General features: G+C 49.5%; 1 protein-coding gene and 1 long non-coding RNA gene across 2 annotated transcripts in view; both read left to right on the top strand.

Moving 5' to 3' along the window:
• LOC143940130 (uncharacterized) overlaps positions 1-24,015 on the top strand; it is a 648,562-nt gene that overhangs the window by 606,539 nt on the left and 18,008 nt on the right. The gene's annotated exons all lie outside the window — the stretch shown is intronic.
• LOC143940129 (acyl-CoA dehydrogenase family member 11-like) overlaps positions 1-24,015 on the top strand; it is a 130,836-nt gene that overhangs the window by 88,813 nt on the left and 18,008 nt on the right. The gene's annotated exons all lie outside the window — the stretch shown is intronic.

Genomic DNA, 24,015 nt, shown 5'->3' on the forward strand with positions numbered 1-24,015 from the left:
CGGATGGGTCAGACAGATGTGGTACAGGCCTACGCCTTGAAGGGGCAGGTGCCCCCCCTTCCCTACCATGACCCATTCCACCAGGACAATGGGGCCTCTCGGGCTTCCAACATCGAGTGTCAGTCGCTCTGGTGTGTAAGGCGGCGATTTAGTCGTCAGTTCTACAGAGTGGATATAAGCGCATCGTCTGATGCCTGCTTGGCCGCAAGTTTTTTCTACAGAGTGGATGTAAGCGCATCGTCTGATGCCTGCTTGGCCGCAAGTTTGCGGGCGGGCGTATAATGTTGCAATTCTGCACTACTTTTTCTGTTTTAAAGAAAATAAGTTACTTTTGAGTATAATGCACTGTTGCATTGTTACTGCAAGTTCTGATGCAGTCAGATAAAGTGGTGACTCCCTTGTTAGGGAGCACTTCTGTTTGTGGGTGAAGTTCTTTTATGCTGTTTCCCACGCCTTGTTATGATACTGCTTGGGGACATCCCAATGGTCAAAAATAAAGGAGCTGTGTCAGTCAGTGAACTACAGAGAAAATAGGATTTTTGTACTCACCATAAAATCCTTTTCTCTGTAGTTCACTGACTGACACAGCACCCTCCCCTCCTATTGATTTACGTTATACTGCTTGCTGACGTAATGAGGCTGCAGGAAGCAGTACTGAAGGCGGAACTAGAAAGTTCTGTTTTTTGTACATCTTAACATGTTCTGCCTAGTCCTCTCCTGAAGGTGGCATAACAACCCAATGGTCAAGAATAAAGGAGCTGTGTCAGTCAGTGAACTACAGAGAAAAGGATTTTACGTTGAGTACAAAAATCCTATTTTTACATACCATGAATGCGGGTCTGCCCCTGCCACTATGATGCCTTCCCAGGCTCTCCCGTCCCACTGGTGTTACCGGAGAGCCTGAGACTAAAGCCAGCTGTTTCTCCAGCTTACCATAGAGATTACTTTTGGTTTCGGTCTAATGTAAACAGGCCATTACCGCCTATGGAAATTTTTAAGTACTGTCATTTGTTTGCCATTCCGAATTTTTTCTAAAACTTTTAGGTTTTAAAAACTGCTGTGCAAGTATTATGCAACATCCATCATTTTTTTCTTGGTTAAAAAAATGTGCGTGTGTGTATATAGGAGCTTGTGCGTGTTGTCTGCTTGCTCTGAACCCAGTATACACCACTATATCCACCTATATAGCAAACTATCTTGCTCGTTTTAAATAGAGCTTGCAGTCAGCGGTAGGAGCTTGTGCGTGCTGTCTGCGTGCTCTGAACCCAGTATACACCGCTATATCCACCTATATGGCAAACTATCTTGCTCGTTTTAAATAGAGCTTGCAGTCAGCGGTAGGAGCTTGTGCGTGTTGTCTGCTTGCTCTGAACCCAGTATACACCACTATATCCACCTATATAGCAAACTATCTTGCTCGTTTTAAATAGAGCTTGCAGTCAGCGGTAGGAGCTTGTGCGTGCTGTCTGCGTGCTCTGAACCCAGTATACACCGCTATATCCACCTATATAGCAAACTATCTTGCTCGTTTTAAATAGAGCTTGCAGTCAGTGGTAGGAGCTTGTGCGTGCTGTCTGCGTGCTCTGAACCCAGTATACACCGCTATATCCACCTATATAGCAAACTATCTTGCTCGTTTTAAATAGAGCTTGCAGTCAGCGGTAGGAGCTTGTGCGTGCTGGCTGCGTGCTCTGAACTGTACTGAGAGTGTGAGAGCTTCCAGAGAGTTGGAGGAGGAGAGGGAGCTGATGGCGTCAGCCAGCCCAGGTCCGGGGCCCTCTTCCCGGCCTGGGCCCACGTTTCATCCCCCTGGAGTGAAAGACCTCTCCAGGGAGGAGAGATTGTTCCTGCAGACACAGTTTGAACTACTGGACTGGACCCGGGCTCAGCCGGGAGAGGACCCGGGGAGGATGCAGAAGCGCCGGACTAGGATTAAAGTCCTTATGCAGAAGGCCACGTTGGCCTACGTGCTGAAATCCGAGAGACTAGCGGACCTGCGGAATCGCAGAGACCGCTCAGCCAGTAGCAGAAGGGGGGAATACCGGGAGGCCATTGAAGGCCTGAAGCATGAATGCAGAGACCTATGGCGGTTGCTGGGCGGCCTCTCTGATGTAAAGAAAGAACTCCTGAGGGCAAGCCAGGAAGGATCCCAGGCGGCCAGGAGAAAGAGCTCTTCCTAGAAAGTGTTGTCGGGATCGGAGGAGAAGCTACAAACCCCGGTGGAGGAAGCAGCCTCAATGGGTGAGGAAGACCAGCTCCCCGAGGTGGAGACCAGCCAGGTGAGCGTGGCCCCCGGAGCCGTAAGTGCGGAGGGTCCCCGGATCCCTGTTGTCTCACCTTCTCAGCCAGAGGCTGTGGAGCAGATAGATCCGGGTAGGGTACCCCATGATGCACAGGGAAGCTCCGGGGGAGAGGCAAGTCGGATGGAACAGCATGGAAGGAAGCTGGTGGTGGTCCTTGCTAGAGGCCACCCGGAGGGACTTGTGAAGACCGGCGGCCGGAGGTTGGTGGACGGTGATGCTGTGCGGGCCCCCCCAGTGGCCCCGGTCGAGCCCGCAGCATCTGGGACAGTGCGAGGGGTGCCGGCCGTAATGGCGGCCCCCGCCGCGGCCACATGTGGTGAGGGGGAGGTGCTGGCAAGCACGGACCATGTGCGGGAAAAACATCTTGGACAAACATCCTCTGCAGACACCAGGGAGGGTGGGGGCGGGGAGATGGATGTGTCACTTCCTGTTTCCGGGGGTGCGGCCAGAAGTGACCTGCGTGAACTGGAAGTACCATTTGCGGTGACCCCGGAGGTTGTGAAAAAATGTACTGAGGAGGTGGGGACACCCCGGGCCTCGGTGACCAAGTCTCCTGCTCCTCTGGGTCAGGTAGGGGCTTTGGGGGTCTCGGAGGCTTCTCTGGTGGCTACTGCCATGGGTACCCCAGAATCCTCCAGTGGAGCTTTACCCGGTGGACAGACAAGTTGGGGGGAGTCCCCTATGGGGGAACTAAGGGGGGAGTGCCCAGCCCTGGATTTCATCAGGGAGCTGGAGGGGTCCCAACAGCAGGAGCAGGATATGGCACAGGAGATGGAAGTGGGTTCCTCTCAAGCCCCCGCTGCTGTGGGGAGTGTGGCTATGTCCCCATCTACGGTGGGGGTTGAGAACAAGTCACCCGTTGGGGGGGATAGAGGGTGGGAGTGGGGGGGTGTGTGCTGCTCCGTCAGAGCCCATGGGCTCGTCTCAGCAGGGGTATGGCCCTTCCCCCACAGTCCCGAATCCCATCTTTGGCACGCAGGAAGAGGCAAACCTCATAGGTGCCCTGAAAGCTGGGCGCTCATTTGTCCAGGTGGCAGGTTCCTCTGTTCCTCTGGGCCCCCTGTATGGCCAGTTTGGTGCCCAGAACTTTAGGGCCCCCCCGAGGAACAGCTCCAGGGGGCACAGGCGTGGTCAAGGGGTACGGGGGGTCCGGAGAGGCGCAGGCGGAATGTGGTGCAGCTCAGGTGGGAGGGGACGGCCGCGTGTCCCAGTAGGGGTCAAGTAATTGACTACCTGCTGGGATTACGCTTCAAGGTTTCTGACTTATTCACGGTCATACATCCTGCGAACAGCAAGGAGTTCGATGTGAGCTTCGCCTCCGTGGTCTCTATGGAACTTTTCCTGACCCTGTACGAGATTGTCAGGAAGTCAGATCCGTGGAAAGGTTTCCGTGTAGTACCTCTCTCGAGGCAGGAGGAGATAAAGAACGTGACCGTCTTGGTTAGAAACGAGTCCCTTCCTCCTGAGGACATCGCAACCTGGCTGGCGTGGTATGGGCAGCTCCAGACAGGGTTGAGGAAGAATTTGGACGGCCGCGGGGTCTGGACAGGTGCTTGGTTGGTCAGGATCCGGCACCGTGGCGCATTTACCCGGGAGTGCGTTTATAGGGAGAGACCGGATCCTGGTCTTCTACCCTGGCCAGCCCCGTCGCTGTTTCAAATGTGGCAGTCCCACGCACCTTAGCGCGGACTGCACTATGCCTCGCTGCGTGAGGTGTAATGGTTTTGGCCACTCACCTGAGGGTTGCAGACTTCTAGTCTGCAACCTCTGTGGGGAAATGGGGCACCCCTTCAGCCGTTGCCCCAAAGCTTTTAGGGGGTGCCAGACTGAGGAGAGTGTTCCTGGCCTGGAGGGTGGGCGGGTCCCTAGACAAAGTGGGGGCCCCAATCCTTCTGGGTCACAGAATGAGGGCGCCCCCCTCCCTCAAAGGGTCAGACCCCCCAGGCGTGAGCAGGGGGCGGGTACTGCAGGGGTGGGTATGTCAGCAGGTTCCCCGGCCCCGTCCGGTACTGTGCCCGATGGGGCGACGGTAGGGAATCCAGCAGAAGTTCAGGCTAAACCAAAAAAGCCCTCTGTCAAGAAGCATCCTCCCCCCCTCCACCAGTTCCCCAGCCCCCCCTTCCCCTCCCCCCCCTTGTTTCCCCTCTCCCTGCCTCCCCTTCCCGTCCCCCGCCACCTTCCCTTTCCCCCCCTTCTTCTCCTTCCCCGTCCACCTCTCCCCCCCCCCAGATATACCATGTCTGCCTCCGGATCCGGCAGCCCTTCTCATGCCTCCTCCTGCCTCCACGGAGGTGGTGGGTGGTCGGCGGGTTGGCCTGGAGGGTGGTATCCCAATGGACACCTCTGAGGTGGGTAAGGGGGTGAATAAGCGCCCCAAGGAGGTGTCTAGTGGGAGGTCAGACGGTGAGAGTGGGAGAGAGCCCCCCAAGTCGGGCTGGGTTAAGAAAAAGACAAAAAAACGGAAGAGGAAGGGCCTGGGGAAGGAGGGTGGCGAGGACCCTCAGCCCAGCACCAGTCTGGGGGCGGGTGGGGGATCCTTGCTCGCCCTCTGGAATCGTTTTGGGGTCCTATCCTCCGATTACGAGGAGGATTAACTTGGGTTTGTAATATAGAGAGGAACGTAAACCTTAATCACTAATCACGATTAATGTTGCAAGTGTGCGTTCTGCGGCGGCTAGGTTTTCAGCCTTTGATTTTCTCGGCCGTGTTGAAGCTGACATTTTGTTTTTGCAAGAGACCTGGCTGGCATCTGTGGCAGAGATGCACCTAGCAAAGAGGGAGTGGAGACATGGGCCCTCCCTCTGGTCTCTTGCGGCTGAGCCCTGCAGTGGTGTTGCGGTCCTTTTTAAGACCGGTTCGGTGGCTTGTCGACGAGTGATTGAATTAGAAATCGGTAGGTGTTTGATTGTGGATGAAGTCGTGAGAGGGGAATTTCTCCGCCTCATAAATTTCTATGGTCCCCAGTCAAGGAGAGGGAGGAAGGACCTTCTTGTGCTGCTGAAACCATACCTGTTTACATCCCAGCAGGTGGTCTTTGGTGGTGACTTTAACCTAGTCACCAGGTCAAAGGACCGGGCAGGCACCTCAGGCCCTCTGGGATATGATAGTATCTTTTTGAATTGCATAGTGAGGGTGGCCGGGTTGGTGGATGTGCACGTTCACCACTTCCCCAACCTCACTGGTTTCACATACTCCAGAGGTAGTAGTAAGAGTAGACTAGATAGGTTTTTTTTTGAAGGGGGACTCATCCTTTGCGGCTCCTGTGTTGCATGCGGTCGAGTTTTCTGATCACTGTATGGTGTCGGTCACTCTGAATGTGGCGGACACCCCTCAGAAGGGTAGGGGCCTGTGGCGACTAAATGGGTCGCTACTTGAGGACCTTGAAGTCAGGTCGGCCTATGAAGACTTCTTTATGGAACAAGCTTCGCTCCTTGAGAGCGGCTGCTCTCGCCAGAAATGGTGGGAAGTAGGGAAGAAGAGGTCGGAAGGCTTCTTCCGTGAAGTCTCTGGTCGTCGGGCAGCTTCCTGGTACCAGGCCTACCAGAAGTTGCGCAGGCGGCTTGACCGCTTGGTTTCTGATGGTGGCCCTCAGGACCAGATTTCAGGTCTGAAGCTTCAGATGAAGGAGTGTCAGTATGACCGTCTCGCCTCCCTGGTTCTTGAGAGGGATTATGGGAAGTTCACCAACCCGGACCCCTACAAGAGCTGTGGTGACGCGGTGAGTGGGAAGGTCATACACGGACTGAGGGATCCCTCGGGTTCTTTGGCGAGGTCCAGGCCGGGAATCCTGGGGATCGTCGGAGCCCATTTTTTGGACCTCCTGAAGAAGAAGCCTTTGGACCTGGGAAAAGCCAAGAAATTTCTTGATGAGACTCCACTTGAGGTGGGGTCTGACCCCCTTGGCTCTTTGACAGAGGAGATCTCTGTGGCCGAAGTTGAACAGGCCATAGACTCTTTGTCTCTAAAGAAGTCGCTGGGACCCGATGGGTTCACGGTGGAGTTCTACAGGACCTTTAAGGGCCTCTTGGCTCCTTGTCTGAGGGAGGTGTTCAGTGAGTGTTTGGCGTCTGGCCTGCTTCCTCCCTCGATGAGAAGGTCGGCCTTGATCCTTCTGTCAAAGGGGAAAGATCCGTCCCTGGTGGAGAATTGGCGCCCTATCGCCCTTCTCTCCACGGATAGAAAGATCCTGGCGAAGATACTGTTTGTGCGTATGTCTGCAGTCGCGGACAAGCTACTGTCTGTTTCCCAGCACTGCACGGTTCCTGGCCGCAGCACCTTTAGTGCTGTCCTCAACGTCCGGGAGGCTGTGGAAAGGTGCAGGGAAACGGGTGACGGGCGGTATCTGTTGGCATTAGACCAGGCGAAAGCTTTTGACCGGGTGAACCATGAGTATCTCTGGCTTCTCTTGGGGAGATACAGTTTGCCTGATCAATTCATCGATTGGCTCAGAGTTTTGTACAGGGGGGCTGAAAGCTTTCCTCTTGTCAATGGTTGGGTGGGTCCTACCTTTCTGGTGGACTCTGGTGTTAGGCAGGGCTACCTGCTGAGTCCCCTGCTCTACGTCTTTGCGGTTGACCCCTTCGTAAGGAGGCTAGACTGCGGACACCTGAGGGGGGTCCAGGCGGAGCCCTGCAGTGGCACGGATAAGGCGGTAAGGGTGGTGGCCTATGCGGACGACGTCTCGGTAGTAGTGGCTAGCCGAAAGGAGGCCCAGTTTGTGGAAACGCAGATTGGAGATTACTCCGAGGCGTCAACCGGACTAAGAGTGAAGTTCTCTGGTTGGGGAGGGAGGGTGAGCAGTTTGCCCTCCCGGACGTGTTCCCCACGCCCCGGACAGAAATTTGAATTCTGGGCATCCTTTTTGGCCAGGGTGACTATCCCAAACTAAATTGGGAGCGCATGCTGGTGAGTGCCACCCAAAAGGTTAATGCCTGGAAAGGCTGGAAGCTGTCACTGAGGGAAAGGGTGAGTCTGGTCAAAACCTATTTGCTTCCCGAATTCCTCTTTGTCAGCTACGTTTGTCTTCTGTCAAGATCGCTCTATGCGCGGATCTGCGGTCTGTTCTTTCTGCTTTTGTGGGGAAACAGGCTGAATCTGATAAAGAGGGAGGTCACGTACCGACAGAGGAGGCAGGGTGGGTTGGACATGATTAATCCCACGGTTTTCTTTACCGTGGTGTTTCTTAAGTTCAACCTACAATCCATTTTTCAGGACGAACCCTCCCTGTGGGAACGCTCATGTAAGAACTGGTTTCTGGTTTTCCTGAGTGGGTGGGAGGGGGGTGGTCGCCCCGATGATCTACGGAGATTCCATGGGTACCTCCCCACGTATGTTCCAACTGCCCTAAGGGTACTGAGGCGGTGGAGGATAACGGCCCTGGAGGTGGGCTCGTTGGGTCGGCGCGAGCTGTACCAGCGGGTCATGACCTCTGACTTTTTGAGACCACTAGCCTTAAGGGATTGTCCGGACAGGGTTCTCAGGGAGGGATTAGCCCTTCTGAATTCTAAGAGAATTCTGGCCAAGTTCAGGGATCTTGCATGGAGGGTGTTCCATGGACGGCTCTATGTGAGGTCGAACTTAAAGTACTTTTGTGATTGAGGACAGGGGCTGTCTTGAGGACAGGGGCTGTCCTCGTCCCGAGTGTGGAGGGACACTGGAGACCATGGAACTCTTTTTAGTTGAGTGCCCTTTCAACTTGGAGGTTCTGGGGGAGGTTGGGGATGCCATTGGCTATCCCCGTCTCCGGGCCCTCACCTATTCTGAGAGGGTGTACGGCGACTTCAGGGTCCGGAGGGGTCATGAGTTATCGTCACTGTTTTTAGTTAGTACAGTTTGCCTTTATTACACCTGGCACGCGCGGTGCTTAGTGTCCACTAGTTGCAAGTTCCTGCCCGTGCATGAGGTGGCGGGTGATATCTTTCGGGAATTGGTGAAGGTGAGGTATCTTGAGGGAGAAAGAACAGGCAGGGAAAGGTGTGCCAGATTGTGGAGAGGCTTTTCTTTCCGGCCACCTTGATGATCCTCCCCCCTTTTTTTCCCTAGGTGGTGGGTCTGTCTGTCCTGTCCCTCACGTTTAGTTTTTTGGGCAATCTAATTTTAAAAGCATGGTAGGCACTGATGGTTTCGTTACGTTCCTGTCTATAAAGGGTGTGTAGTGTATATAGATAGGTTGTTATTGTAGATAAACTGTTCTAATCCCTGTGACTTTTCTTTTAAGCTGGTGAAGAAAGCATATTTTCTTTTCTATTTTATTAAGTCTGTTTAAGTTGGTTTTCCTTTCTTCTTTTCAAGAATGAGTATTTATGTCTTTGTTTTGTAAATACAACTGGCAGCAGTTTTTTTTTTTTTTTTTAATAAAAACCTCCACCTATATAGCAAACTATCTTGCTCGTTTTAAATAGAGCTTGCAGTCAGCGGTAGGAGCTTGTGCGCGCTGTCTGCGTGCTCTGAACCCAGTATACACCGCTATATCCACCTATATAGCATACTATCTTGCTCGTTTTAAATAGAGCTTGCAGTCAGCGGTAAGAGCTTGTGCGTGCTGTCTGCGTGCTCTGAACCCAGTATACACCGCTATATCCACCTATATAGCAAACTATCTTGCTCGTTTTAAATAGAGTTTTCAGTCAGCGGTAGGAGCTTGTGCGTGCTGTCTGCGTGCTCTGAACCCAGTATACACCGCTATATCCACCTATATAGCAAACTATCTTGCTCGTTTTAAATAGAGCTTGCAGTCAGCGGTAGGAGCTTGTGCGCGCTGTCTGCGTGCTCTGAACCCAGTATACACCGCTATATCCACCTACATAGCTCTTCTCTATTTGAGCTATCTGTCATCTGCAGGAGTTAGTGGAAGTTGTGTGTGCCTCCAGCACAATATACACTACCCAATTGCTAAAATGATATTTTATTGGCGATGCACGGGGAGATACTACAATAAGTTAACAGTACGTCAATATTATAATACATAGACATATACAGAAAAGTATACAATAAAATAAAATATATATAAATAAAATAATAAATAGTAAATAATAAATAAGTAGTAATAAATAATAATAGATGGATAATAAATAAATAAGAAACATGTATGATAGTAACATAGATCAATTCATTCATTCATCAATATTCACTGCTTCACTTACTTTTCCTTGTTTCTTCATTATCAAACCCCCCCCCCCCCCCTCTTCCCCTATCCCACTTCACATTCTTTCCTTTTTTTAGGTTCCTTAGCCTCCCTCCACCACACTTACTCGTTTCGAGTAAATTCCAGTCACATTTAGGACTATTCACTCTCTGGCCTGCTTGCCGGCTTCTTGGATGTTACCTCAACTCCCGGAAAGTTGCAGATTCCCCCTCCACAGTGCCTCTGAAGTAAAACCTTTACTACTATGAGATCTAGATGCATCCTTTGTTATTCTATAGGTAAGAGTGGATGGGACCACTTTGTATGTTCCCCCCTTTTTCCTGCATAATCAATTATCATTGATTTTTAATACTTAGTATATTTTTGCCACAGGTACCCCCAATTTTTATAGCGGCTCCTGATGAGTGGAAACAGTCCACGAAACGCGTCAAACTTTTTACGAGTTTTTTACCAGTGGATGTTATGCCCCAACAACCAAGACTCCCTCATGGGTTTGATTTATTTATTTAAATCATCAATTCATTTTATTGGTCTCCACTGTATATGCACTTTGGGATATACTATTGATCTGCTACTATTTATGTGTAATTATGTTACTACAATATGAAATATATACATTAACGCTTATACAATATGAATTGATCTATGTTACCATCATACATGTTTCTTATTTATTTATTATCCATCTATTATTATTTATTACTACTTATTTATTATTTACTATTTATTATTTTATTTATATATATTTTATTTTATTGTATACTTTTCTGTATATGTCTATGTATTATAATATTGACGTACTGTTAACTTATTGTAGTATCTCCCCGTGCATCGCCAATAAAATATCATTTTATTGATTGATTTAATTGACCTTCAATGTGTTGTTTCATATAAAGTCCCATTGCTGCCCCCCCTTTCTTTGTATTCAAATATTAGGGATGGAGCTCGGTGTACCGGATGGTCACGGCTCATATAAAGTCCCACCTCTATCCTTTCTATATAAACTACCCAATTGCTGTTTTTCCCAACTCCCTTCAGGCCATTACCATGTCTGGAAGGCCAGCAAGGAGAGGCAGACAGACGCGAGCCGATAAAATAGGGCAACCAGGCTCTGTGTCTAGAGACAACAGTGCTGGTCGTGGACGCGGTGCATCGTCATCATCAGCACGTGGCCATGGGACACGCTTGTCCTTCTTTTCGGCAGCTGGACATGTTGAGCCGCAACATGCCAACGACTTGGTAGAGTGGATGACCAAGCCCTCTTCATCCTCCTCATCCTCTCTCACCCAGTTTCAGGGTACTAGCAAAGCAGCTGCCAACGCATAGTCTTCCCTCCTCTCAATATCATCATCAGTGACTCATTCCCTAGACCCACCACGTCCTCCTGAGGAGTCTCCTGAACTCTTTGAGCACAGTGTTGGATACAGGAGGATGCCCAGTGTTTTGTAGGCTCTGATGATGATACTCAGCTAGAGGAAGGCGGTAGCGTGAATGCAGAGAGAGGGGATGCTCAAGAAGGACAGCAATCTGGCAGTCATGTTCCACAAGCTGCAGCATACTGTCAGGTTTTCTCCAGTGATGAAGAGGGAGGGGATGATGAGGGCACTGACTCCACGTGGGTGCCTGGTAGGAGGAGGAGGAGGCACATGTCCAACGAGGCAGGATGCCCTCCGGGGCCAGCTTAGGGGCAGCACACCGACTGAATCACACCGCAGAGCTCCGCCTGTGCAGGGCGCTGCCTCTGCGCGTTATTCTAAAAGTTCTTTGGTGTGGGCATCAGATCGCACCGCTGCTATTTGCAACATATGTCTCAAGTGTATCTCGCGTGGCCAAAACATCAGCCGCTTGGGCACCACATGCTTGACCAGACATATGTTAACCTGCCATGCAGCTCGTTGGCAAGCGTACCTCAAAGACCCACACCAAAGAACAAAGCGGACCTCTCCTTGCTCCCCATCAGCTGGGATCTCCAACCCCACTAGACATTCAGTCCTCTCTGAAACCTGCTCTGAGAGGAATGAAGGTGTAGAATTAGGTGTGTCACAGCCAAGTGCTTCCGGGCACTCTGCTAGCAGTACACCCACGTCCGATTATAGCAGGCAAATGTCCCTGCCCCAGCTGCTGGACCGGCGAAAGAAGTTCACTCCCAGCCATCCACATGCCCAGCGGTTGAATGCTAGCTTGGCTAAATTGCTAGCACTTCAACTGCTGCCTTTTCAGCTGGTAGACTCGGCCCCCTTCCGTGAGTTTGTACAATGTGTGGTTCCTCAGTGGCAGGTCCCCAAACGCCACTTTTTCTCATGGAAGATGATTCCGGCTCTCTACCGGCATGTGAAAGGCAATGTCCTTGCCTCGCTGGACAGGGCGGTCAGCGGTAAGGTGCATATTACCGCTGGCTCATGGTCCAGCAGGCATGGACAGGGACGTTACCTGTCTTTCACGGCCCATTGGGTCACTCTTCTGGCAGCTGGGAAGGATGCAGGACAAGGTGCAGTAGTGTTGGAGGTTGTTCCGCCACCACGCCTCCAAAATGCTACTATTGGTTGTGACACACCTCTCTCCTCCACCCCCTCCTCTTCTTCTTCCTCCATGGCCTCTTCCAGTGCTCTGTCCTCAGAAACAGCGGTGCTCCGTAGGCGTTCCAGGGGCTACGCAAGTACACAGGCAAAACGATGCCATGCCGTGCTTGCGATGGTTTGTTTGGGGGACAGGAGCCACACTGGGGCGGATGTTTTGTCAGCTCTGCAGGGGCAGGCCGTGAGGTGGTTGACGCCACGCCAGCTTAAGCCAGGAATGGTGGTTTGCAACAATGGCACCAACCTCCTCTCCGACAGGGACAACTGACCCATGTGCCCTGTGTAGCTCACGTCCTTAACCTGGTGGTGCAGCGGTTCTTGGGCAGGTACCCGGGCTTACAGGATGTCCTGAAGCAGGCCAGGAAAGTCTGCGTGCATTTCCGCCGATCATTTAATGCCTGTGCTTGGCTGGCTGAGCTCCAAAAGGAATTGAACCTGCCCAAGAACCGCCTTATATGTGACATGTCCACCAGGTGGAACTCAACGTAGGCCATGCTGCAGCGGCTGCACACGCAGCAGAGGGCCATCAATGAGTACCTGTGCGACTACGGCACCAGGTCAAGGGAGCTCGGTTTTTTCTCACCACGCCAGTGGGGCATGATCAGGGATGCATGCACTGTCCTGTCACCGTTTGAGGAGGCCACAAGGATGGTGAGCAGTGACAGTGCATGCATCAGTGACACTGTACCTCTTGTCCACCTCTTGGAGCATACGCTGCGTGGAATAATGGACAGGGCACTTGAGGCAGAACAGAGGCAGGAAGAGGAGGACTTCCTTGCCTCTCAAGGCCCCCTTTATCCAGACAGTGTTCCTGCTGTGCCACCCATCACACAGGATGAGGAGGATGAGGAGGATGATTGTGTCAGCATGGAGGTGGAGGCTGGCACTCAGCAGCAGCAGCAGTCTTGTAGGGATGATTTACAGTCCCAAGAAACCCGTGGACTTGTATGTGGCTGGAAGGAGGTAGCTGCGGATCATGTTGTCCTTAGTGACCCAGAGGACTCCGGACCGAATGCCTCAGCTAACCTACGCTGCATGGCCTCCCTGATCCTGCAAAGCCTGCGGAAGGATCCTCGTATTCTTCGGATCAAGGAGAGGGACCATTACTGGCTGGCCACTCTCCTTGATCCACGGTACAAGGGTAAGGTTGCCGACCTTATCTTGCCATTGCAGAGGGAGCAGAGGATGAGACATCTCCGGGAGGCCTTGCAGAAAGGTCTGTGTAACTTGTTCCCAGAGACTGGGAGGTTACAAACTCCTGGTCCTGGACAACGTGTTGCAGAGGCATCGGTCAGAAGGAGCGGTGGAGAAGGTGGCCGTCTGACCGATGCTTTCAGACAATTTTTTAGTCCGCAGCCCCAAGGTATGATCAGTTCCAGCAACCATCGCCAGCGTCTGATTTACATGGTGCAGGAATACCTAGGGGCAAGGTCAGACCTGGACACCCTTCCCACCGAAAATCCTCTGGCTTACTGGGTCTTGAGGATGGATCACTGGCCAGAGCTTACACAATATGCAATTGAGCTACTGGCCTGTCCTGCATCCAGCGTTCTTTCGGAACGCACCTTCAGTGCTGCTGGTGGCTTTGTTACCGATCACAGGGTGTGCCTGTCCACCGAATCAGTTGATCGACTGACCTTCATCAAGATGAATCCGTCTTGGATCACCCACAGCTACCAAGCACCTGAAGTTGATGTAACCGAATAATTTTTTTTGAAATATCACATCCCTTCAAGACTGCCTATGCTGATGCTGAGTGACTGTCCTGTTATGTTGATTGTCTACCCTCTTCCTCCTCCGCTGATATGTTGGAAGAACATTTCTGGTTCTGGGTGATGCCATCAGCCCAATTTTTCTGCCCCTGTTTGACAGGGGCGTTTAATTACAATTTTTGATGCAATGCTTTGCAGCAGGGCTAATTCCTGCACTACAACTAGAGTATATGGGAGAGGTTGCAGTGTGGTGGCACCAGCACCAGTGCCTAAGGCCCAATTTTTCTGCACCTGTTTAACAGGGGCGTTAAATTACAATTTTTGATGCAATGCTTTGCAGCAGGGCTAATTCCTGCACTACAACTAGAGTATATGGGAGAGGTTGCAGTGTCGTGGCACCAGCACCAGTGCCTAAGGCCCAATTTTTCTGCCCCTGTTTAACAGGGACATGTAATTACAATTCTTGATATAATATTTCACAGGAGGGCCCATTCCTGTGCCCACCCAGAGTAACTGTGAGGACTTATAGTGTTGTGGCACCAGCACCACAGCCACCAAAGGTCAATTTTTCTACCACTGTTCAACAATGGCTTGTAATTACAATTCTTGATATAATCGTTCACAGCAGGGCGCTCCAGCGTCCACCAAGAGTCACTTTGAGGGCTTACAATGTTGTGGCAAAACCAACACCTTGTTCCGCCATTTCTGCAGAGCATATAGGGCAGGCCCCTACTTTCAAACATCCAACTTACAAACATCTCCTACTTGCAAATGGAAGGAGACAACAGCAAGTGAGATGAAAAAAGATGGACGACAAAACAAATTATACAGGGGTGATAATCCTTCCCTATGTTTTCCAAAAAGCTTAAAAATAGTTTTTTTGACTGGAGCTACACTTTAAAAATGTACCAGTTCAAAATTACAAACAGATTCAACTTAACACAACAAACCTACACAGTCCCGGTCTTGTTTGCACCGCCTGTATACTGCTGTTCTGAGTATATAGGGCCTGGGGGCCACACGCATTTCCTTTTTTTAATATGTGTACGGGGTTCCCCTAAATATGCGTACAAGACACAAAGGGGCTGGTAATGGGCAGGGAGGGCTACCCATGCCATTTTTCTCAATGATTTTCAACCATATTGCAGGAACCAGATATAACATTAAAACCGCAAGCAGTTTTAAATGATGTTATTTCCATTAAATGTCATTTTGTGCAGGGACTGTTCTAAACACGGGAAACACTTGGCACTTCACAGGCATACTACAGACACCCCCCAGGCACGATATTTAAAGGAATATTTCACTTTCTTTTTTTTCACTTTAATCGTCATTAAAATCAGTGCTCCCGCCAAAACGGCCATTTTTAAAAACATTTTAGGCATTGACCCATGTCCCCTGGGGCAGCAGCCAGGTCCCCAAACCCTTTTTAGGACAGCATCTTGCATATAAGCCGTTAAAATTAGCACTTTTAATTTCGAACGTTGGAGTCCAATAGACTTCAATGGGGTTCTAAAATTTGTACGAATTTGGGGTCCGTTCGAAAGTTCTGGTGCGAACCGAACCGGGGGGTGTTCGGCTCATCCCTACTGCCAAGTTTTCAATGTAAATGGAGGAAGTTTAACCACTTAAAGTCTAAATCTTTTTCTGAGACTTCTTTTTTTAAGGTAAAATCAATATTTGTTGCTAGAAAATTACTTGGAACCCCCAAACAAATATTTTATCAGAGACCCTAGGGAATAAAATGGCAATTGCTGCAGTATTTTATGTCACATTGTATTTGCCCAGCGGTCTTTCAAATGCAATTTTTTGGGAAAAAAAATCACTTCAATTAATTAAAAAAAAAAACAGTAAAGTTAGCCCAATTTTTTTTGTTTTAATGTGAAAGATGAGGTTATGCCTCATATATGAGAATCGTGAGAATCTTCTAAGCAAAAAAAAAGGGGATTCTTATTTTAGCCAGAATCGTGCCGCTCTACCGTGCGTTGTCACGTCTCACCCAGAGCGAGGCTTGGAAGACATGTGGTGGCACGGGGCTGTGACATCACTAATATGCAACACGTTTCTGAGCTTTCGTATTGCGAGTGGTATGGCATCCGCGCTCCTTTCTCTTTCGTTTATTGATGGACACAGCATATTCATCTTGACCTTTGGGTTATATCACCCCTTTAGGAGAGGACTAGGCAGAATGTGTTAAAAACAGCAACACTTGCACAGTACCGCCCAGGGGGAGGTCCTACTGGCTATAACTCCTCACACTGTATCCAGCAGCTCAGTTTTTTTTCTGCCTATTGTAGGAGAAGGACCTGGTCCTGGGAATTTGATTCCTTTTTTCTGCATTTTTAATTCCTGTGATCTACAATCAACAGCTGGGCTGGGTGACAGGCTGGATAATATAGATCCTTGTAGTCCCCCCCAGCCTGGCCATCGAGTGTGAGCAGGCCCTAGCTACGAGCTGGGTCAGCCATGACATGCCCTGTCTGATCCAGGGGCGGCCGTTGAGCTATATGCTCTGGGGCACACATATGCCCAGGCTACTGCTGTCAGTGTCACAGTGTGCCGTGGCCGGCAGCCACCCCGTACTGCTCGGGTGATGGGTCTGTCCGTGGAATGAGTCCAGCAGTCCCTGCAGGAAGGGTAAGTATGGTTCCACCTGTCTCGGCAGGGTGGAGCAGCTATGCATTCCCTGGGAGGTTGACTAGGGGGTCTCTCACGCTCCCTTTCTTCTCTCCCTGTCCCTTCCCTCCTCCCCATGCTATGAGCCACTGTGTGACTGGGCACATGGGGGTGCAGTGCATGTACCAGGGGGGTCCTATGGGGGGGCTCTGGTTCCTGGCAGGGGGCTGCACTGTGTTGGGGGTCTGTTCATCCTCTTCCCTGTTTCTGGGCCATGGTGGGGTGTTTGTGGTGTGTGTGACATATGGGGAGGTCACCGCACGCTCTGCGGTCATTTTCCTGGGGCTGTAGCCATTTTTTTGTAGCCACAGCCAGTTTTTGCCTTTCGCCCATTTTCTGGTAGTTCGGCCATTTCTGGGTGCCTTCAGATGTTTTTGCTGAGGTGGCCATTTTCTAGTAGCCTCAGGTAGTTTTGCCTCTAGCGCTGGGTGCTTGTTCCCTTCTAGAACAGGGTGCTTTTCACACAGACACCTCGTGGATGACGCAGGGGAGAGTGGACAGCGGCAGCACAGCGCAGTACCTGAGTCAGGGTGGTGAGTCCTGCGGGGCGCCCTCAGTCTGTGGCAGCTCGTTGGTGGACTTTTTGTGTGACTTGCCTTAGGTCCCTATGTGGTGACAAGCGAGTGAGGGTCAGTATGGCATCGGAAGCTGGTGCTTGTTCTCCAGACATCACTGTTATTGAAACTGGTTCCTCTGCACCTGCGCTGCCTATGGATGCTCTGCCGGCGGTCCTGGAGGCTTTTGTTGCCAGGATGGAAACGGCGTGCAGGCGAAAGGGGGGTAGAAAATGCCCCCTCTCCCCCACTGTCTTCTGGACAAAGCTCTGATTCAGACTCGGGCCCCGCTGTGACAGACGGCCCCTGTTCTGACATATCAGAGGATACGGACCAGGACTATTTGGACAGTGAGGATGACTCCGTGTCAGGGCCAGCTAAAGAAAAGACGCTTGTAGGAGCACTTATAAATGGAGGATACAGCGGGGCATCTACAGAGGTGTCTTTCCCTTTTCGTTCCCATAAGCCGGCCCGCACCGCTAAGGTGTTTCTTTACCCAACTTATTTTGATACGTTTATTTACAAGGAGTGGGGAAAACCGCAGCGGGCCTTTTCAATCGTGAAATGCATGGAGGTGCATTACCCCTTTGAGGAGAGTTTCCTGAAGAAATGGACATCTCCTCCGATTGTTGACCCACCTGGTATCCCGGTTAAATAAGGTAACCACAATTCCAGTGGAAAGGGACTCCTGCTTTCAAGGACCGTGCAGACAGAAGGGCCAAGGCGGTTGACCGTTCCATGTTTACGGTGGTGGGGTCAGCAATGCGGCCTGTGTTAGCCACGGCCCTTGTGTCACAGATGCTTACTGAATGGGCAAAATTGTTGCACCGTGAGTTGATTAAGCAACAGGCTTCCCCGACCTGCGTGGAGCTGGTGGACCAGTTGGTGCGGGGCCTTAAATATGTCTGTGATGCAGCCTTAGATACGGCCCCCTTGCTTTCTAGAGCCTGTGTATCAGCAGTAGTGCTACGTCGTCTGATTTGGCTGAAATGCTGGTCTGTGGACCAGGCATCTAAGAAAGCACTGGCGGATTTGATTTTTCCTTCCAGGGAGAGAGGCTATTTGGTGCCTCGCTGGATGACATTATTAAGAATGTTACTGGGGGTAAAAATATGTTTCTTCCACAGTCCAGAAAAGGGAAGGAGCCACGCTGTAGGCAAGGGCCCTCCATTTCCACTCAAAAGCAGATTTTTTTGTCCACCCAAGTTGGCAGGTAAGCATTCCCAGTCCGACAAGGTGCCTGCTGAGGGACAAAATCGTCCCTGATTTCGCAAGCCAAACAAGCCTGTGAGCAAATCTGTTACCGCATGAAGGTTTGCTCCCACCAGACTCTCAGGTGGGGGGTCGCCTTTGGGAGTTTGCAGCCCGGTGGACCTCCCTACTTTACGACCAGTGGGTCTGTGAACTGGTTTCATCAGCATATAAGATAGAGTTTCTTTCTTGTCCGCCAAACAGATTTTTTCCCTCCAACCTTCATCTTCCACCAGCTCGTCAGGATGCCATGTTTGGGGCTGTACAGGACCTGCTGTTGCGTGGGGTGATAGTACCTTTATTGACGCCGGAAAGGTTTCAAGGATTCTACTCCAATCTGTTTGTAGTCCCAAAGAAGGAAGGGATCCGTCCGGTCCTGGATCTCAAGGCCCTCAACAGCTTTGTGAAGGTATAAAGGTTCAGGATGGAATCAGTTCACTCAGTGGTCGCTGCACTCCATCAGAGGGATTTTCTGGCATCCCTGGACATCAAGGACGCATACTTGCATGTCCCCATCCCATATGCATCAAGCATCAGAGGTTTCTGAGATTTGCACACTACCAATTTGTAGCTCTCCCTTTCGGCCTGACGTCGGCACCTAGGGTCTTCACCAAGGTGCTAACCCCAATTATGGCTTTGCTAAGGCAGCAAGGGATCGCAATCGTGGGTTACCTGGACGACCTTCTGAGAGCAGCTTCCGCCTCATAATTAAGGGAGGATGTGGCAATCACTTTGCAAACTCTACGGGAGTTTGGTTGGATACTGAACCTACAGAAGTCAGTGTTGGTGCCCACTCAACGCCTGGAGTACCCGGGCCTGCTTCTGGACTTCTCAGAGGCGAGAATCTTTCTCCCTTCGGACAAGCTGCAGACTCTACAGGTGGTCCTCGCTGCGTTTTTGCATGCAAGTCCTGGGTCTCATGAAAGACGGAATTTGTCAGACAAGCCTGATTTCTTTTTATGAGGAGGTAAGTAAAACCTTGGACAGAGGGGTGGTGGTGGACGTGGTATACTTGGATTTTGCAAAAACGTTCGATACAGATCTGCACACACAACTCATGTGTAAGGTAAAGTCTACAGGTTTGAAAATATCAGTTTGTAAATGGATAGAAAACTGGCTAAAAGACACAATTCAGAGAGTAGGGGTTAATGATTCTTACTCTGAATGGTCTAAGGTTATCAGTGGTGTACCCCAAGGTTCAGTGCTGGGACCCCTGCTTTTTGATATCTTTATAAATTATATTGGGTCTGGGATCAAAAGTAACATTTCTGTCTTTGCAGATGACACCAATCTATACAGCGGAATAACGGCCTTACAGGATGTCTCCAATTTACAAGCCAACCACAATGCTCTGTCTAATTGGGCGACTATGTGGCAGATGAGGCTTAATGTTGATAAATGTAAAGTTATGCACTTGGGGGCTAAGAATATGCATGCATCATACATACTAGGGGGAGTACAACAGGGGGGATCCATAGTGGAGAAGGTTTTGAGGATTTTGGTAGATCATAAGCTCAATAATAGCATGCAATGCCAAGCTGCGGTTTTCAAAGTGAGCAAAGTCCTTTCTTGTATTACGAGAGATATGGATTCCAGAGAGAGAGATATCATTTTGCCCCTGTACAAATCATTAGTAAGACCTCATCTGGAATATGCAGTTCAGTTTTGGGCACCAGTTCCCAAAAAGGATATTGGGGAACTGGAGAAAGTGCAGAGAGCAGCAACCAAACTGATAAGAGGCATGGAGGAGCTCAGCTATGAGGAAAGATTAGAGGAACTGAATTTATTCACTTTTGATAAGAGGAGATAAAGGGGGATATGATCATATATAAGGGGTCCATATAGTGAACTTGGTGTTGAGTTATTCACTTTACAGTCACTAAGAGGACAAGGGGGCACTCTTTACGACTAGAGGAAAAGAGATTTCATCTCCAATTACGGAAAGGTTTCTTCACAGTAAGAGCTGTGAAAATGTGGAATAGACTCCCTGCAGAGGTGGTTGTGGCCAGCTCAGTAGATTGCTTTAAGAAAGGCCTGGATTATTTCGTAAATGTACATAATATAACTGGGTGCTAACATTTATAGGTAAATTTGATCCGGGGAAAATCCGATTGCCTCTCGGGGGATCAGGGAGGATTTTTTTCCCCTGCTTTAGCAAATTGGATCATGCTCTGCTGGGGTTTTTCGCCTTCCCCTGGATCAACTGTGGGTATAGAATTGGGTATAGGGGAAAAAAATGTGCTAGAAGCCCCCATAACCCTTGAGGAACTGCAAAGCGTAGTGGCTCAGATGGCTAACCAGAAGTCCCCCAGCCCAGACGGTCTTCCTATAGAAATTTATAAGCAGTATGGTGAGGTGATGCTTCCAGAGTTACTGAGGATGTTCGGGGAAGTGGCTGCGGGAGGGAGGATGCCCTCCTCAAAGGCAGAAGCCACAATAGTGGTTATTCCAAAAGAGGGGAAATATCAAATGGATACCTCGTCCTATAGGCCAATATCTTTATTATGTGCAGATGCAAAAATATTGGTGAAAACCGGAGTTAGACTTACTGGTAAAACTCTTTTTCTAGGAGTCTTCCAGGACAGCCTCTGAGACATAGGGCTCCTCCCTCCGGGACAGGAAACACGCATACACCATGTCTTTAAAAGGTGGTCCCCCAGGCCTCCCTCTTCAGTTTAAGCAAGAACTACCGGAAGGCTCAGAAAGATATACACACTAACACAACTTTATTAAATACATCCAACATCAGTCAATTCAAAACACCGGGTGGGAAACCAGGCTGTCCTGGAAGACTCCGAGAAAAAGAGTTACCGGTAAAGCTGGCCATACACCTATAGATTATCTGCAGATTTTCTATGGTTAGATGGAAAAAGTGGGAGATTCCTCCATCCACACAGTTTAGCGAACATGGAGAAATCTGTTGCACTTTTTCCATCTAACCATAGAAAATCTGCAGATAATCTATAGGTGTATGGCCAGCTTAAGTCTAACTCTGGTTTTCTCCTCTCGTCTTCCAGGACAGCCTCTGACATGATAAGCAAGAAACTTACTTTGTCAGGGCGGGATCACTGCCTGGAGGCATCGTATGTCCAAATGTCTGCTCATTTTCAGACAATAAATCCAGACGGTAATGCTTGGCAAATGTCAAGTAGCTGGACCACGCTGCGGCCTTACAGATAACCTCCGGAGAGGCTCCCGCCCTTTCTGCCCATGAAACCGAGACTGCCCTAGCAGAATGTGCCTTAACTAACAGGGCTTGCTTACCTTCCAACTTATAAGCTTCTATAGTTGCCATTCTTATCCATCTAGCGATAGAATATTTCGAGGCCCTGCAGCCTTTGCGGGCCCGTGAAAAATTAACGAAAAGAGAGTCCGAGATCCTAAATCCTTTAGTAATCTCTGAATAAGCTAAAAGGCTTCTCCTAACACCCGTCTGGCAGGAAACACAATAACTAAAGAGGGAGGCCTGGAGGACCACCTTTTAAAGACATAGTGTATGCGTTTTTCCTGTCCCGGAGGGAGGAGCCCTATGTCTCAGAGGCTGTCCTGGAAGACGAGAGGAGAAAGTGCTAGCCGCCTGGGTGAACAAATATATACAAAAGCTTATACACCCAGATCAATCTGGGTTTATTCCCAATAGAGCCACTAACATCAATGTAAGGCGGGTATACTTGAACCTTCAGATTCCGATACAGAATAAGGGCTCACGAACAGTCGTCTCTGGATGCTGCCAAAGCTTTCGATAGCTTGGAGTGGGACTATTTGTGGCGGGCTCTGGAGGTGTTCGGGTTTGGACCCACCTTTATAGGTTGGGTAAAAGCACCAATCGCTAAGATTAGGATTAACATTGCATACGCTGCCTCAATTGAGCTGGAGAGCGGAACCCGGCAGGGATGCCCCCTGTCACCTCTGTTTGCTTTAGCAATAGAGCCATTAGCAATTACGATAAGAACAGCAAGGGGGATACAGGGATTTAAAAGAGAGATGGGGGAAGAAAGGATTGCATTATATGCAGAAGACATTATGTTCTTCCTCGGAGATATAGACTCATCCTTGGCGGTTGCTATGAACATTGTGGAGGATTTTGGAAAGATATTAGGCCTGGTAATTAACTGGGAGAAATCGGCTTTGATGCCAGTAGACCCAATGAATCCCCACCCATCCTCAGTGGGGCAATTAAGGGTGGTAGATAGAATGAGGTATCTAGGAGTATGGTTAACAAGGAACCCAGATCAGTATATTGAGGACAATCTCGCCTCCCTTTTGCTTAAAATCAAGCGGAAATGCGACATCTGGTGCCATCTCCCCCTGTCAGCTGCCAGAAGAATCAACCTCATTAAAATGATCTGGATGCCCCAGCTTCTGTACCAGCTACATAATTCCCCAGTATGGATCGGAATGGGATGGTTCAAGAAAATTGAAACACTGTTCCAGGAACTAATCTGGAAGAAGGGATAGGCTCGTATTAGTATACAGATATTGCAGCTACCAATAAAAGAGGGAGGAGCAGCAGTGCCACATCCGTGCAGCTATTTTTTGGCTGCCCAGCTGCAGCATCTTAGGCGACGTAACATACAAGGAGAGACCAATAAAAATGTTTCAATGATGTTGCAAGGAGCCCCACACAGTAGCTTGCTTGAAGCAGATTCCCTATCCTCCAGTCCCCCCACATTAAAATTAGTAACAAAAGTATGGCAGGCGTTTAGGGTAGTAATGGGCTATATGGGGTTAACAGAATATACTCCAATCTGGGACAACAAATATTTTTCAGATTTGATCCCCATGGGTAAAATAAATGAGTGGGAGGCTTGCGGTATTGGAAAACTCGTGCAACTATATGAAGGGAGTACCCTGAAGTCATTTGAAGAAGAGGGGAGAGTATGGTATCCCAAGCCAATCATTCTACCAATATCTTCAAATTAGACACACCCTCAGCACCCATTTCAAAACACGACGGGTGGAATGGTGTGAAGTACATCGTATACAAAAAATCGCCATGACAGGATCTTCCAAGGGTTTAATATCAGAGATTTCTGAACAGATATGTAGCAAATTTACCAACGGGGAAAGATTGGCCAGAAATAAAAAAAAGGGATGGGAAGAGGACCTGGGGAAAATAATAACACAAGAACAGTGGAAAAGGATATTAAATCTGAGTTCCCAGGTGTCCGTTTCTCCCTCACAGAAAATGTTGCAACTATTCTTGTTACACAGAGCTTACTATACCCCAAAGAAACTTTTTCGGTATGGCTATAGACCCGATGACAAATGCCCAAGGTGTCAAGGAACAGGTGACTTGATCCACATGATGTGAAGATGTCCAAAATTATTTAGGTATTGGACAGAGATACTTGAGGACATTAATCGTACCTTTGGGCTCAAACTGGCCCTGAACGGTACTATATGTTTGTTGGGGACGAAAGAGGACAACAGTGTGTCAGTAAATGGTAAAAGCGCAGCAATTAGAGGCCTATTCCAAGCATGAAAGATAATAGCCCAAAATTCAATCAGTGAGACCTCCGACTTTAGAAGAATGGAATAAAGTGATGGACACTACAGTATGGAGGGAAAAGGTGACATTTATTAGATGGAGGAACCTGGATAAATTCTTAAAAATCTGGAAGCCCTGGTTAGATAAAATGGGATGTCCTCCTTAAAGGGGATACTAGGGGGGGAGACCATACCCAAAGACTAGGTGGATATGATCAGGGAATAATAGAGGGGAGCGGAAGTGGTAGATGAGAGAGAAATACGTTAGGAATAAGAATATATAATACACTGGTAGTAAATAGAATTGGT

Source organism: Lithobates pipiens, unplaced genomic scaffold (genome assembly GCF_037356315.1).
Source record: "Lithobates pipiens isolate NorthernLeopardFrog02 unplaced genomic scaffold, aLitPip1_a1.2 Scaffold_3, whole genome shotgun sequence".
Classification (NCBI taxonomy): Eukaryota; Metazoa; Chordata; class Amphibia; order Anura; family Ranidae; genus Lithobates; species Lithobates pipiens.